Source organism: Equus quagga, chromosome 10 (genome assembly GCF_021613505.1).
Source record: "Equus quagga isolate Etosha38 chromosome 10, UCLA_HA_Equagga_1.0, whole genome shotgun sequence".
NCBI classification, from domain to species: domain Eukaryota; kingdom Metazoa; phylum Chordata; class Mammalia; order Perissodactyla; family Equidae; genus Equus; species Equus quagga.
This window is the reverse complement of record NC_060276.1, coordinates 76,038,437-76,052,677: the sequence shown is the minus strand read 5'-3', so window position 1 is coordinate 76,052,677 and position 14,241 is coordinate 76,038,437. Positions and strand designations below refer to the sequence as shown.

Below are 14,241 nucleotides of genomic sequence, written 5' to 3'. Positions count from 1 at the left end.
AAATTCTACTTTTAATACTCTTGGGGTTTTGATATAACTTTTTAAAAAAAAAATTTTTTTAAGATTAACACCTGAGCTAACAACTGTTGCCAATCTTTTTTTTTTTTTCTCCTGCTTTATCTCCCCAAATCCCGCCTGGTACATAGTTGTATATCTTAGTTGCAGGTCCTTCTAGTTGTGGCATGTTGACATAACTTTTAATAATCTCTTCTCACATACACCTCCAAAACTGCAAAATGCCTTTTCTTACTCTTAATTATGTTACCTAATTAAGGTTATCAAATATGAACATCCCATCCAATACACTTTTCCTGTCCTGTCATAAATCCAGTGGTTACATTTACATTTTAACTCTAAACACAAAAGATTACCCTTTATTACAATACATTGTACTGGGCATCCAAAGACATCTTCAATCCTATCAGAAATCTCAGCTGAGTCCTTTCATTTAAAAATGCCAACTGAACACACCTTGTTATTCTTCATCTATATGAATCTTCTAACCAACTAAAGATGGCCAAGAGTTCACCCATATAATTTTATGTGCAGTATTATTTATCTCATGCTGTCACTAAATGCACATCTATATGACAGCTGGCATTCATTCATTCATTTGTTCATTTATCAAAAATTATTTCTTGTGTTATGGAGATACAGAGGTAAATAAATTTGATACAGTTCCTGTTCTTCTTGGAACTTAAAGTGTAGTTGAGGTGATAAACCGTATTGTCACAGAAAGAATCCTATAATTATAAATTATGATACATGTTTTAGAGTAAATCCCAGGTTTGTGCAAGTGTTTAAAAGAAGAGAGCATCAACATGTCATTGGGAGGGTTGGGGGAAAGACAGCTGGCAAAAGCAACCAAAGTAGTGATATTTGAGTGGGCATCAGTAGGATTTTGATCTTTATCCAAACACAGGGCTTCCAACCATGCTTTGGGGAAGGAACACTTACTGAAAATCTGAAGGAAGCTATTACTCTCTCTCCAGAAAAATATATGAAAGCACAAATACAGAAAATAAGCATAAAGTTTCAAGGAGTCCATGGGCTTTCTTGAAGGCCGTCTTTGAATCTTTAGTTCCAGAGAAATTCCTGTCACAAGAGTAATGAGAACTCTCAAGACTTTTGAAAAGAGATATGACGTAACCATATTTATTTATATAAAACATTACAATGAATGTGAGAACATGAGTTATGAGTCTAGAGGCATGGGCAAGATTGTTACTAGTGGAGATCAAGAAAAGGGGGTATATTTTAGACAATCTGTGAGTGTAGAATTGATAAGAATTGCACAATTAGTTATGGGAAGTGAGGAAGAAGATAATAAGCAATAACGGTGGCTCCCAGGTTTCTGGTTTGGGCAACAGTTGGACAGCAGTGTCATCCACTCATATAGATATCACTCATGTTTTCCAATTTTAACCATTTATTATGTGTGTAGTGTTACGTAATTTTTATTTTAACTTCCATTTCCCTAATGACAAATAATTCTGATCATCTTTTTATATGCATACTTGCCATCTCTGCATCTTCTTTCACGAGGTACTTACTCAGATATTTTGCCCATTTTTAAATCAAGATGTGTTGTTTTTTTATTGCTGAGTTTTAAGAGTTTTTTTGTCTGTGGCAATACAAATCTTTTATCAGTTGTGTTTTGCGATCTTTTTCTCCCAGTCAGTGTCTTGCCTCTTCATTAATTTAACAGTATCTTTCATATAGAGGTTTTTTAAATTTTAATTTAATTTGTGTGTGTGTAAGAAAAGCATTAATTGCTCTTGCAAAAATAACATCTACGTGAAGTAGGAATTGGTTTCAATAATGTTGGTGGAGAATATATTCTAGAAAGTGGAGGTGACAGGATTCAAAGTTCTGGCAGTAATTTAATAGAACAATCCCAGATGGTTAGGCTAAGACAACACCTAATGAGAACAAAAACCTTGTCTGTGATGAATTTTGAACAATACCTAGAGAGACATTACACTGTACTTAAACCAAATGGAATTGTTTTCACAAGTGTTGTAAAGTTTCACAGAGTAAAAGGACTTTTCTACATGAATATCAATTTCACAGCAAGTGGCATAGAATACCTAAACACAGAAGAGAAAATTCATGCAAGATATCTAATTATTTGATATAATAATGCATATAACTCACAATGATTACACTATGATTATATATAGGGATTTTTGCAGCTACAAGGTGATGGTTATGGAAAGCATAGCCCCCATTATCAACATCTAGAAAGTAGCCACGATCATCTTCTATGTGTGTTTTTTCTTTGTTTATCTTTATCAACTCAGCTGTTGTTGCTGCTTCTTAAAAAAACTGGTCAAAACAAAGTTGTAATCACAGAACATAGCACTCTGGTGACTAAGATGTTTAAAATCTTCAATATTCATGGGTGAAGAAAACAATGTGTGACATTTAAACTCTGATCTACAAACAGGGTGATCATGAGTTTTCCTGGCTTGAAGACTCCCACAACTGTCCTAATCAGGATATTATAGGAGTTCTGACAGATGTTTGTTTCAACGTTACCATAAAATAATTCTGGTTCTGGAATGATGCGGATATTCCAATAAGTTCCCTCTGACTTGATTCCATTCATCAGATAACCAGAAAGATTGTATAATGTGGTAACATTGACAAAATTTAGTGTCAGGTCACAAATTCCACTCTTATGAGTGACATCCTTTGTAGTAACACCATCTTTCATGCACAAGTGGTCTGTAACTACTGGGTCAAGCTCATTCACAAGAATTTCCAGGGTATGATCTCAACTGTCTATCTGGGAAATTCAGACTATACAAGTACCAGCAGTCAAAATTGATACATCCCATACTATGTGCTGCCCCTTTAGTGAAAATTGAATCAAGGAATTTCATCCTGGAAATTCTGGTGTGGGTACCCTTGGTGAGAAGTCTTCATTAAATTCTTGTAAGAGCAAAAGAAGCTTTGAATTGAGTCAAATTCACTGTAATCCCTAGCAAGCTTTAGGGGAGCGTGTGCTTTCAGTGAGAGGATGGCATCACATCTTTAAAATGGGATTTCTCTTGGAGACAAACTCGTTACTCTCATTGAGTATATAAGCTCCCTATTTGTCAGTTTTTGTCACATATATGATTGAATATTGCATATCCTTTAAAAATATGTCTCACTCAGATCTTGGGATGGTGCGAAAATCCCCAGATACTTGGCTTGTACTGGGATGCTACCTGGAGAACCAAACCTCTAGCCATTTCTCGGTCCCTTTAAAAAAGGGCCAGGCAGTTTTCATCACTGTGAGACTAGCAAACAATTAACAACCACAGAAAATCAGCTACACAAAATCTCTTCTCCTGATGCCACCACTTTAGCTGCATATTGTTCTATGTGTGCTACTAAATACCAGGTTCTTTTTATTTTGCTAAAATTTTACATTAACTTTTAAAAAAGGATTTTCATTTTTCCAAATTTTTTTGTTTTATTTTTTGAGAGGGAACAAAAGTTGAACCTGAGTCTGTTGGAAATAGAAGCAGATAGAGTTTGGTTTCTTGTAGCCCACTGTTTCCCCATTAGAGAGTGAAGAGAGTGCTAGCTAATTTTGCAGCCATACAGTGTAAGCCTAATTATTATAAATAAAGGCCAACTTTTCTGGTTCTCTTTGTTTGTTGTTTGTTTTGTTCATATCATGTTTTTGGTGTTTTATCAGAATTTATCACCATATCCATGGTCGTGTAGATATCTTCCTGTTCTTCTAAAATTTTTTTCTATATTTTTGTTTTGTGTTTTTATTTTGCATTTTGGATTTAGGTTTATAATTTTAGGTTAATTGGTGGGCAATTTGTAAGATGTATGTCTGGATTTATTTTCTTTCTTCCTTCCTTCCTTGTTCATGGATGTCCATTTTTTTCCAGTACCATATGTCGTAAAGTCTATACTTTCTCCATTTAAATACCACTGTGCCGTTGTCAAACATCAATTGGCTATATTTGTGTGGGTCTACTTCTGGGATTTCTATTCCATCCCATTAATCAACTTCTCTATCCCTACACCAATACTGGACTCTTTGCATTACTATAGTCTCATAGCAAGTCTTGAAATTGGGTGATGTGAGTCTTGCATATTGCTCTTCAGTATTATGTTGGTTAGTCTAGCTCTTTGGCGTTTCCATATGGATTTTAGGACACATTTCTCAATATCAGCAAATAACTTTCTAGGAATTTGACGGGGATTTTGATGGATCTTACAAGTCAAGCTGGAATAATTGACATCTTAACAATACATTTTCAAAACCATGAACACAGAATCTCTCCCAATATATTTAGAACGTATTTGATTTCTTGTATCAGAGCTTGGTAGTATTTCTCCTACAGAGCCTGTACATATATTTTTAAATTTTAATGTGTTAAGGACACTTAACATGACGTCTACCCTCTTAACAGATTTTTAAGTGCACAACACAGTATTATTATCTATAGGTATGATGTGAGGCAGATCTCTAGAAGTTGCTCATCTTGCATAATTGAGATTTTATACATGTTGATTAGTAACTCCCCATTTCTCCCTCATCTGACCCCCTGGTAACCACAATTCTATTCTTCCATGAGTTTGACTATTTTAAATATCTCACATAAAGTGTAATCATGAGTATTTGTCCTTCTGTGAGTGGCTGATTTCATAAGGTTCTCCAGTTTCATACATGTTGTTGCATATTGCAGGAGTTCCTTCTTTTTAAGGTTAAATAATATTGCATTTGTAAATATACCACACTTTTCCGGATTCATCTCTTCAATGGACATTTAGGTCTTTCCACATTTTGGCTACTGTGAATAGTGCTGCAATGAACATAGGAATGCTAATATCTCCTCAACATCCTGTTTTCAATTCTTTTGGATAAATACCCAGAAGCGAGATTGCTGGATCACAAGTTAGTTCTATTTTTAATTTTTTGAGGAACTTCCATACTGTTTTCCATAGCTGCTGCACCATTTTGCATTCCTACCAACAATATCCAGGGTTCCAATGTCTCCACAACCTCATCAATATTTGTCCTTTGCGGGTTTTTTTTTAAATAATAAACATCCTAACAGGTGTGAGGTGATATCTCATTGTGGTTTTGATTTGCATTTCATTGATAATCAGTGAGTCTTGACGTTTTCCCCCATAGATCCTGTACATATTTTGTTAGATTTATGCCTATGCATTTCTTTGTTAGTTTCTATTTTAAATCATATTACTTAAAACTTTAAATTCCAGTTGTTTACTGGTAGTAGATAAAAAAGTGATTAACTTTTTAAATATTGACTCTGGAACTTAAAATATTGTTATACCTGCATATTACCTACAGGTGGTTTTTTATACAATCTTTGTGCCTTTCTACACAGAAAATATGTAATATGTGCATACAGAGAGTTCTATTTCTACCTTTATAATCTCTATACCTTTAATTTATCTTTTCTCATTATGGTAGCTAGGACTTATAGTACATAATACATTGCATAGGAATAGAGAGAGAGGAAATTCTTGCTTATTTCCAAACTTGGGAGGAAATTTTCCAGTCTCTCATCATTAAGTATTATGTTAGTTTTAAGTTTTTAGTAGATGCTTATTATGAAGTTGAGGAATGTTCCCTCTGTTCCTAGTTTGTTGAGAGTCATTGATAGAGTTGGATTTTGCCAAATGCTTTCTCTGCATCAGTTGTTAGGAAAATGTCATATTTTTTTCTTTCTTTAGACTGTTGATATGGTGGATTATATTGAATGATTTGCCATCGTGAACTCAGTCTTCCATAACAGAAATAAATGCCAACTGATCATGGTGTCTAATTCTTTCTTTCCAATATTTTATTTAATTTGCATATATTTTGAAGAATTTTTCATCTATGTTCATGAAAGACATTGGTCTGCATTTTTATTTTGTGGGAGTTAATTTTTTTATTGAGATATAATTGATGCATAACAATTTGTGAATTTAAGATGCACAACATGTTGATTTGATATGTATATACTGCAACATGATCGTGTCATGCAATTATTTGTTTTAGTGGTGGGAACAATTAAGATCTAGTCTCTTAGCAACTTTAATGTTTATAATAGAAATTTGTCGTGCATAATCACGGCACTGTGTATTAGATCTCAAGGACTTATCCATCTACTAGTTGCAGGTATGTACCCTTAAACAACATCTCTCCCATTCCCCAGACCCTGGTAACCAACATTACACTGTGTTGTTTTGAGTACAGGTTTTTTATTATATTCCACATATAAGGGATATCATACAGCATTTGTCTTTCTCTGTCTAACTTATCTCACTTTGAATAATTTCCTCAAGGTCCATCCATATGTCACAAATGGCAGGATTTCCTTTTATCTCATGGCTGGATAGTATTCCATTGTATATGCATATCTCACATCTTCTTTATCTATTCATCTCTAGATGGACACTTTGTTTCTATATCTTGGCTATTGTGAATAATGCTGTAATGAACATGGGGGTGCATATATCTCTTCAATAACCTGTTTTTATGTCTTTTGGATATATTCTCAGAAGTGGGATTGCTGTATCATATGGTAATTCTCTTTAAAATTTTTTGAGAAATCTCCATACTGTTCACCATACTGGCTGAACCAGATTACAATCCTACCAACAGTGAACAAGTGTTCCCTTTTCTCCACATCCTCACCAACATGTTGTGCAACTTTTCGTGTGACTGTTGGTCATTTTGATATCTTCTTTGGGAAAATGTCTATTTAGTTTCTCTGCTCATTTTCTAACCAGATTGCTTTTTTTATTGTTGTTGTTATTGAGTTGTATGAGTTCTTTATAAAGTTTGGATATTAACTCCTTATTTGATACATGGTTTGCAAATATTCTCTCCTGTTTGTAGGTAATTGTTTCTTTGCAGTGCAGAAGGCTTCAAGTCTGATGTAGTATCCCTGATTGATTTTTTTCTTGTTATGTTTTTGGTGTCATATCCAAAATCATTCCCAAGACCCATGTCAAGGAGCTTCTTCCCTATGGTTTCTTCTAGGAGTTTTACAGTATCAGTTCTTACATTTAAGTCTATGATCCATTTAGAGCTAGTTTTTGTGAGTGGTATAAGACAGGGGTCCAATTTCATTTTTCTTCCTGCAGTAATCCACTTTTCCCAGCACCATGTGTTGAAGAGACAGTACTTTCCCCATTGGATGGTCTTGGCTTCCTTATCAAATATTAGTTGACTCTATACGTGAGTTTAATTCTTGGCTAGTTATTCTGTTCCAGTGGTCTGTGTGTCTATTTTCATGCCGGTGCCATACGGTTTTAATTATTCTGCCTTTGGTAGGAGAGCTTGAACTAAGGCAGTGTGATGATTCCAGTTGTGTTCTTCTTTCCCATGATTGCTTTGACTTCTTGGGAATTTTATGGTTCTATACAAATTTTAGGACTGTGTTTTTCCATTTCCATGAAAAATTCCATTAGAATTTTGAGAGGGATTATGTTGAATCTATAGATGGTTTGGGGCAGCATGGGCATTTAAACAAGATTAACTCTGCCAATCCATGAACATGGGATGTCCTTCCACTTGTTTATGTCCTTTCTGATTTTTTCATCAAAGACTTGTAGATTTCATGGTACAGATCTTCCACATCCTTGGTTAAATTTATTCCTAGGTATTTTATTTTTTTTGATGCTATTATAAATGGGATAGTTTTCTTTCTTTATTTTTAAGCTGTTTCATTTGTTAGTGTATATAAAAGCAACTACTTTCTGTATATTGATTTTCTATCCTGAAAATTTACTGAATTTATTCATTAGATCCAAGAGTTTTTTAGTTGAGTCTTTGGGATTTTCTACATATAAGATCATATCATCTGCAAATAACAACTTTACTTCTTCCTTTCCAGTCTGGATGTCTTTTACTTCTTTGTCTTGCCTGATTGCTCTAGTTATGACTGGCAGTACTATGTTGGAAAAAAGTGGTGACAGCAGGCACCCTTGTCTTGTTCTTGATCTTAAAGGAAAAGCTTACCCTTTTTCTCCATTGACTATAATGTTAGCTGTGGGTTTGTCATATATAGCCTTTAATTATATTGAGGTACGTTCCTTCTACAGCCAATCTATTGAGGGTTTTTACCACGAAAGGATGTTGTATTTTGTCAAAAGCTTTCCTGCATCTCTTGATGTTGATGTGTACTTTTGTGTGTTTCACTTTTCTGATTAGTTTCTTTTCATTTTGGCTTGAAGAACTACTTTCAGCATTCCATGCAAGGAAGATAGTGTTGTTGATCTCCCTCATCTTTTGTTTGCCTGAGAGAGCCTTTATTTCTCCTTCATATCTGTAGGAGAAATTTGCCAGATAAAGTAGTTTTTCCTGGAAATTTTTATCTTTCAACCCTTTGAATATGTCATTGCATTTTCCTCTGGTCTGTAGGGTTTCTGCTGAGAAATCCACTGATAGCTTAATGGGGGTTTCTTTGTATGGGACTCTCTTCCTTGGTGCCTTTAAGATTCTTTCTTTATCATTGCTCTTTGACAGTTTCAATATAATGTGTGTTGAAGAGGTCTTTTAGCATTGGCATAATAGGGTGTTCTATTAGCTTCATGGACATCCATATCCAAGTCCTTCCCCTGGTTTGGGTAGGTCTCAGATACCATTTATTTAAATAAACTCTCTGCTCTCTTCTCTTTCTGGCACCCTGATTATTCCAATATTTCTTTTTTTATGATTTCCACAGCTCATGTAGGCTTTCTTTGCTCTTTTAAAATCTTCGTTCTTTCTTCTCTTGTAACTGCATTATTTCAAAATTCCTATCTTCAAAGTGACTTATTCTTTCTTCCATCTGGTCTGCTCTGCATGAATTCTTCAGGTCCAGAATTCGTTTGGTTCTTTTTTGCAATATCAATTTCTTGATAAAGAACTACATTTTTTCACATATTTTACTCATGATTCCATGAATTGTGTTTCTGAATTTTTTCTAACTTGCTGAATTTCTTCATACCTGCTATTTTTAATTCTTTATCATTTACAGTGCTATATTCCATGCTTTTTAACTGATGTAGAGAAAACATTTGACAAAATCCAAAACTTGGTTGCTAGTGAATTATCTTTTTGCAAGCTGGTGATGCCATATTTCCTTGAATTTTCCTATTCTTTGTAGTTGTGTTGGTGCTTTTGTTTTTCAAGTAGCAGACATCACTTTAACTCTTTGTTCATTGTGTTCAGCAGATGTGGTGTTATAGTCTATGGTATTGTTATTATCTCCATAGTTCCTCTGTGTTTGTGAAAGTGTGCCTGCCCCATTCTTATTGCTCTCTCTTGTGGTTGAATTTTTTAGCTTTTATTTCTTCTCTGGTTCTTACAACTTACCAGGCTGGCTATTGTTTCCCAGAAGGTGATGCTATAGTTCAAGTTTGTGGTTTCTTCCTTGTCCAGAGACTATAGCTTGTTTTCTGAGTGTGCCGCATGTCTATCCAAGCTCGCTCTCATAGATGCATTCTAGAGTGCACACAATGAGTTGGCAGCAGAATGGGGGTGAGATATGGGTTTAGCATTTGGTGTATTGGGTGTGGCCATGGACACTATGGGGAAATCCTGGGGGTGGTACTCCCAAAGGCTTGTGGGTGGATATCCTGCTGAGTGCAATTCCTTTAACACCCTTTGAAATTCTTATCTGCCTCTTTCCCAATATCCTCCCTTCCCCAGTGGAGAGCTCCCACCTTAGTACTCCGTGTGCTGGTGGAGGGGAAAGGGTTTCTCCAGCTGTGTTATGCCCAGCTGGGGTAGCCAGGTGCTAACACATTGCTTTCCTTTTCTCTGTGGGAAATGTTGCCTACATCAGGTAAATCAGCTCTGTTCAGTGTTTTCTTGAGGGAGGGGTGGTGCCTGCAAATTTTGTCTTACCGCCTCCACTGTGACCAAAGTTGTATTTTTCTTTCTGGACTTCTGCAAGTTATCTTGTACATGAGTGCCTGTCACAGTCAACTTTTACCTGATTTTTACCTGACAGTTGAGAGAGGAGTCCAGGCGGTTTCACTGTCTCCACCAGTTAGTTCTACAGCCCATATGGAAGTTTTTCTGTCTCTTACTGGCTGCACTGGTGGGTAAGACTCTTTTTGGGTCCCTTGGATTAAACTGCTAGGTCCCAAAACACCCATCAAGGCACTTTTGTTCCGGTATGGATATCTAATTTGTTGATTTACAAGGGGGATATAACTGAGTAATGTCTTTCACTGCCATATTGGTGACAACACTCTGGTAATTTCTTTAATTAGGTTTGGTATTAGAGTAATGGTTACCTCAATAAGCAAGTTAGGAAATGCCTCATATGTTTCTATTTAGTGGAAATATTTTTTATATTTGGTAATAATTCTTTCTTTTACATTTATTTTTCTGTGGTAAGAATAATTGACATGAGATCTATCTTCTTAACAAACTTTAAGTGTATACTACATTATTATCAAGTATGGGTGCAATATTGTACAGTGGGTCTCTAGAGTTTATTCACTTGCTGAACTGAAACTATGCCAGTTGATTAATAACTCCTCACTTCTCCTTCCCCCAAGCCCCTGATAACAATCATTCTGGTCTTTGATTATACAAATTTGACTCTTTTAGATACCTTATGTAATTGGCATCATGCAGTATTTATCTTTTTGTATTTGGTTTCTTTCACTCAGCATAATGTCCACAGTGTCCATTTGTGTTGTTGCATATTGTAGAATTTCCTTTTTTTTTGGTGAGGAAGATTGTCCCTGAACTAATATCCATGAAAATCTTCCTCCACTTTGCATGTGGGATGCCACAACAACATGGCTTGATGAGTGGTGTGTAGGTCCGCACCTGGGATCTGAACCTGCAAACTGTGGGCTGCCAAAGTGGAGTACGTGAACTTAACACTATGCCCCCAGGTTGGTCCCTAATTTGCTTATTTTTAGGGGTAAATAGTATTCCATTGTATGCATATGTCACATTTTATTAATCTATTAATCAGTCAATGGAAATTAAGGTTGTTTCCACATTTTAGCTAATGTGACTAGTGCTGCAGTGAACATGAAAGTGCAGACACCTCTTTGACATCCTGATTTCAATTCTTTCTCATTTTGTTAATGTGGTATATTACATTGATTGACTTTCTGATGTTGAAGCATTCCTGTGTTCCTGCTATAAATCCCACTTGATCATGGTGTATGATCTTTTTAAGGTATTGCTGTATTCGGTTTGCCAATATTTTGTTGAGGATTTTTGCATCTATGTTCACCCGTGATATTGGCCTGTACTTTTCCTTCTTTGTGTTGTCCTTGTCTGGTTTGGGGATCAGCGTGATGTTGGCTTCATAGAATGTGTTAGGAAGTGCTCCATCTTCCTCAATTTTCTGGAATACTCTGAGAAGGATAGGTATTAAATCTTCTTTGAATGTTTGGTAGAATTCTCCAGAGAAGCTGTCTGGTCCTGGGCTTTTATTTTGGGGGAGGTTTTTGATTGCTGTTTCAATCTCTTGACTTGTGATTGGTATACTCAGATGCTCTATTTCTTCCTGATTCAGTTTTGGGAGGTTGTAAGAGTCTAAGAATTTATCCATTTCTTCTAGATTGTCCCGTTTGTTGGCATATAGTTTTTCATACTATTCTCTTATGATCTTTTGTATTTCAATGGTATCCATTATGATTCCTCCTCTTTCATTTCTAACTTTATTTATTTGAGTCTTCTCTCTTTTTTTGTTAGTGAGCCAGCTAAGGGTTTGTCAAGTTTGTTTATTTTCTCAAAGAACCAGCTCTTTGTTTCATTGATCTTTTCTGCTGTCTTTTTTGTTTCGATTTCATTTATTTCTGCTCTATTTTTTGTTATTTCCCTCCTTCTACTGACTTTGAGCTTGGTTTGTTCTTCCTTTCTAATTCTGTTAGGTGTCATTTTAGATTGCTTATCTGAGACTTTTCTTGTTTATTGAGGTGCACCTGTATTGTGATGAATTTCCCTCTTAGGATCACTTTTTCTGCATCCCAAACGAGTTGGTATTGTGTGCTTTCATTTTCATTTGTCTCCAGATAATATTTCTCCTTTAATTTCTTCCATGATCCACTGGTCATTCAGTAGCATGTTGACTAATCTCCACATCTTTGTCCCTTTCCAAGCTTCATTCTCATAATTGATTTCTAGTTTCATAGCATTATGGCCAGAAAAGATGATTGATATTATTTCAACCCTCTTGAAGTTGTTGAGGCTTGTTTTGTTTCCAAACATCAGCCTGATGAGGGTTCTTTTGTAGGTTATTTTCTTATGCCTCGCTGTCGCTAATGTTTTCTCTTTGTCATTGACTTTTGCAAGCTTCACTACTCTATGCCTGGGCATTGGTCTTTTTACATTGATAAAGTTTGGAGATCTATTAGCTTCTGTAACATGGACTTCGAGCTCTCTCCCCAGGTTTGGTAAGTCCTCAGCTATTATTTCCTTGAACAAGCTTTCTGCCCCATTCTCCTTCTCTCTCTGGGATACCTATAATCCTTATGTTGCATTTCCTAATTGAGTCAGATATTTCTTGGAGAGTTTCTTCAGATCTTTTTACTTTTAGTTCTCTGTCCTCTATCTGAAGCATTTCTATATTCCTATCCTCCAAATTCCTAATTCTCTACTCCATATTATCAGCCCTACTGTTCAGGGAGTCCAGAGTTTTCTTAATCTCCTCTCTTGTATTTTTCATCTCCAACATTTCTGATTAGTTCTTCTTTATAGTATCAATCTCTTTTGTGATGTAGCTCCTGAACTCATTGAGTTGTCTATCTGTATCCTCTTTTAATTCATTGAGTTGTTTAATGATAGCTATTTTGAATTCTTTGTCATTTAGGTTATAGATTTCTGCATTTTGGGGATTGTTTTCTGGGTACTTGTCATTTTCCTTCTGTTCTGGAGATTTAATATATTTTTTAATAGTGCATTATGGTGTGTATTTGTGCCTCCACATAGAGATAGAGTTTGGTTACAGCTTTGGCTTGCTGCCACTGGGGCAGAGGGGGTAGCAGCTGTGCAATCTACATAAACTAGGATCCCTGTCAGCTATTCCTGACTGAGGCAGGGCCCCTCCTTGGGATCACAGTGGCCCTGTGAAGTCTCCCATCAGCTGTGAAACACAAGGGAGCTTCAGGTTGCTGGTTCCTGCTCTCTCAGACCCACCTAGACATGCCCCCTCCCTAGGGTCTGCAGTGATGTTATGGGCTTTTGCAGCAGCTGGGAGCTGTTTCAAATAGACTTGCAGCTTTACCACCATCTAGTCCTGCAGGATTTCACTTGCCCACTCTGGGCCACAGCAGAGCTATGGGCATTTAATGTAGTCGGTGGTTAGTTCACCTGGCCATGCCACTTCTGCTTAGGTCTCCCAGCCTTTGTGTTTGGTGGGCAGGGCCTCTCCACTAGGGCCAACCAGAGACTTTTCCTGTGGCTACTGTGGGACAATAGACTTTCCCCCTAGACCAAGGAACAGTCATACTTGGGCTCTTGATTGTCACAGCCCACTTGTGCAGTCCCACTGGATCTCACTTGCCCCCTCGGGGATGCAGCAGGGCTGTTGATGTTTAATGCAGCCAGCATGTAGCTCAACCAGCTTAGCCACTTCTGCCCCAAGGCCTCCCAGCCTTTCTGTTTGGTGGGCAGGGCCTCACCACTAGGACCAACCAGAGACTTTCCCTGCAGCCACTGTGGGACCATGGACTTTGCCCCTGGACCAGGGAGCAGTCATGTTAAGGTTCTGGATTGTCACATCCCACTCACGTGGTCCTGCTGCATCTCACTTGCCCACTTGGGGCAGGAGCAGGGCTGTGGGTGTTTAATGCAGCTGGCAGGTAGCTCACTTGGCCAAGCCACTTATGCCCCAAGGCTTCCCAGCATTTGTCTTTGGTGAGCAGGGCCTCTCCACTACAGCTGACCAGAGACTTTCCCTGTGGCCACTGTGGGACTGTGGATTTTCCCACTGGACTAAGGAGCAATCATGGGGGGCTTAGGGCTGTAGTCACCTGTTTCTGAGGTCATGATGCTGATGCACATGCCCACCCTTGGTGCCATGGCAGTGCTATGAGCATGTCAGCTGGGAAAGAGTCACTCGCAGGTACTAGGCTGTCTGGGGGCAGGAGAGTTTTCACCTATCTCCACCTCCTCCCCCACCTTCCAATGTATAGCAGTGCGGGTCTCTCAGGGGTCCTGAGGTGCTGTGTGAGTAACCTCCATTTATCTATGAATGTCCAATTAATTGTAGTTCAAACCAGGAGAAACAAAGAAAACTGCTCACT

General features: G+C 37.2%; 1 pseudogene; it reads right to left on the bottom strand.

Annotated features, from left to right (window-relative positions):
• Positions 1-2,294: 2,294 nt before the first annotated feature.
• On the bottom strand, positions 2,295-13,663 carry LOC124245478 (S-adenosylmethionine decarboxylase proenzyme-like; annotated as a pseudogene).
• Between the last annotated feature and the right edge of the window lie 578 nt (positions 13,664-14,241).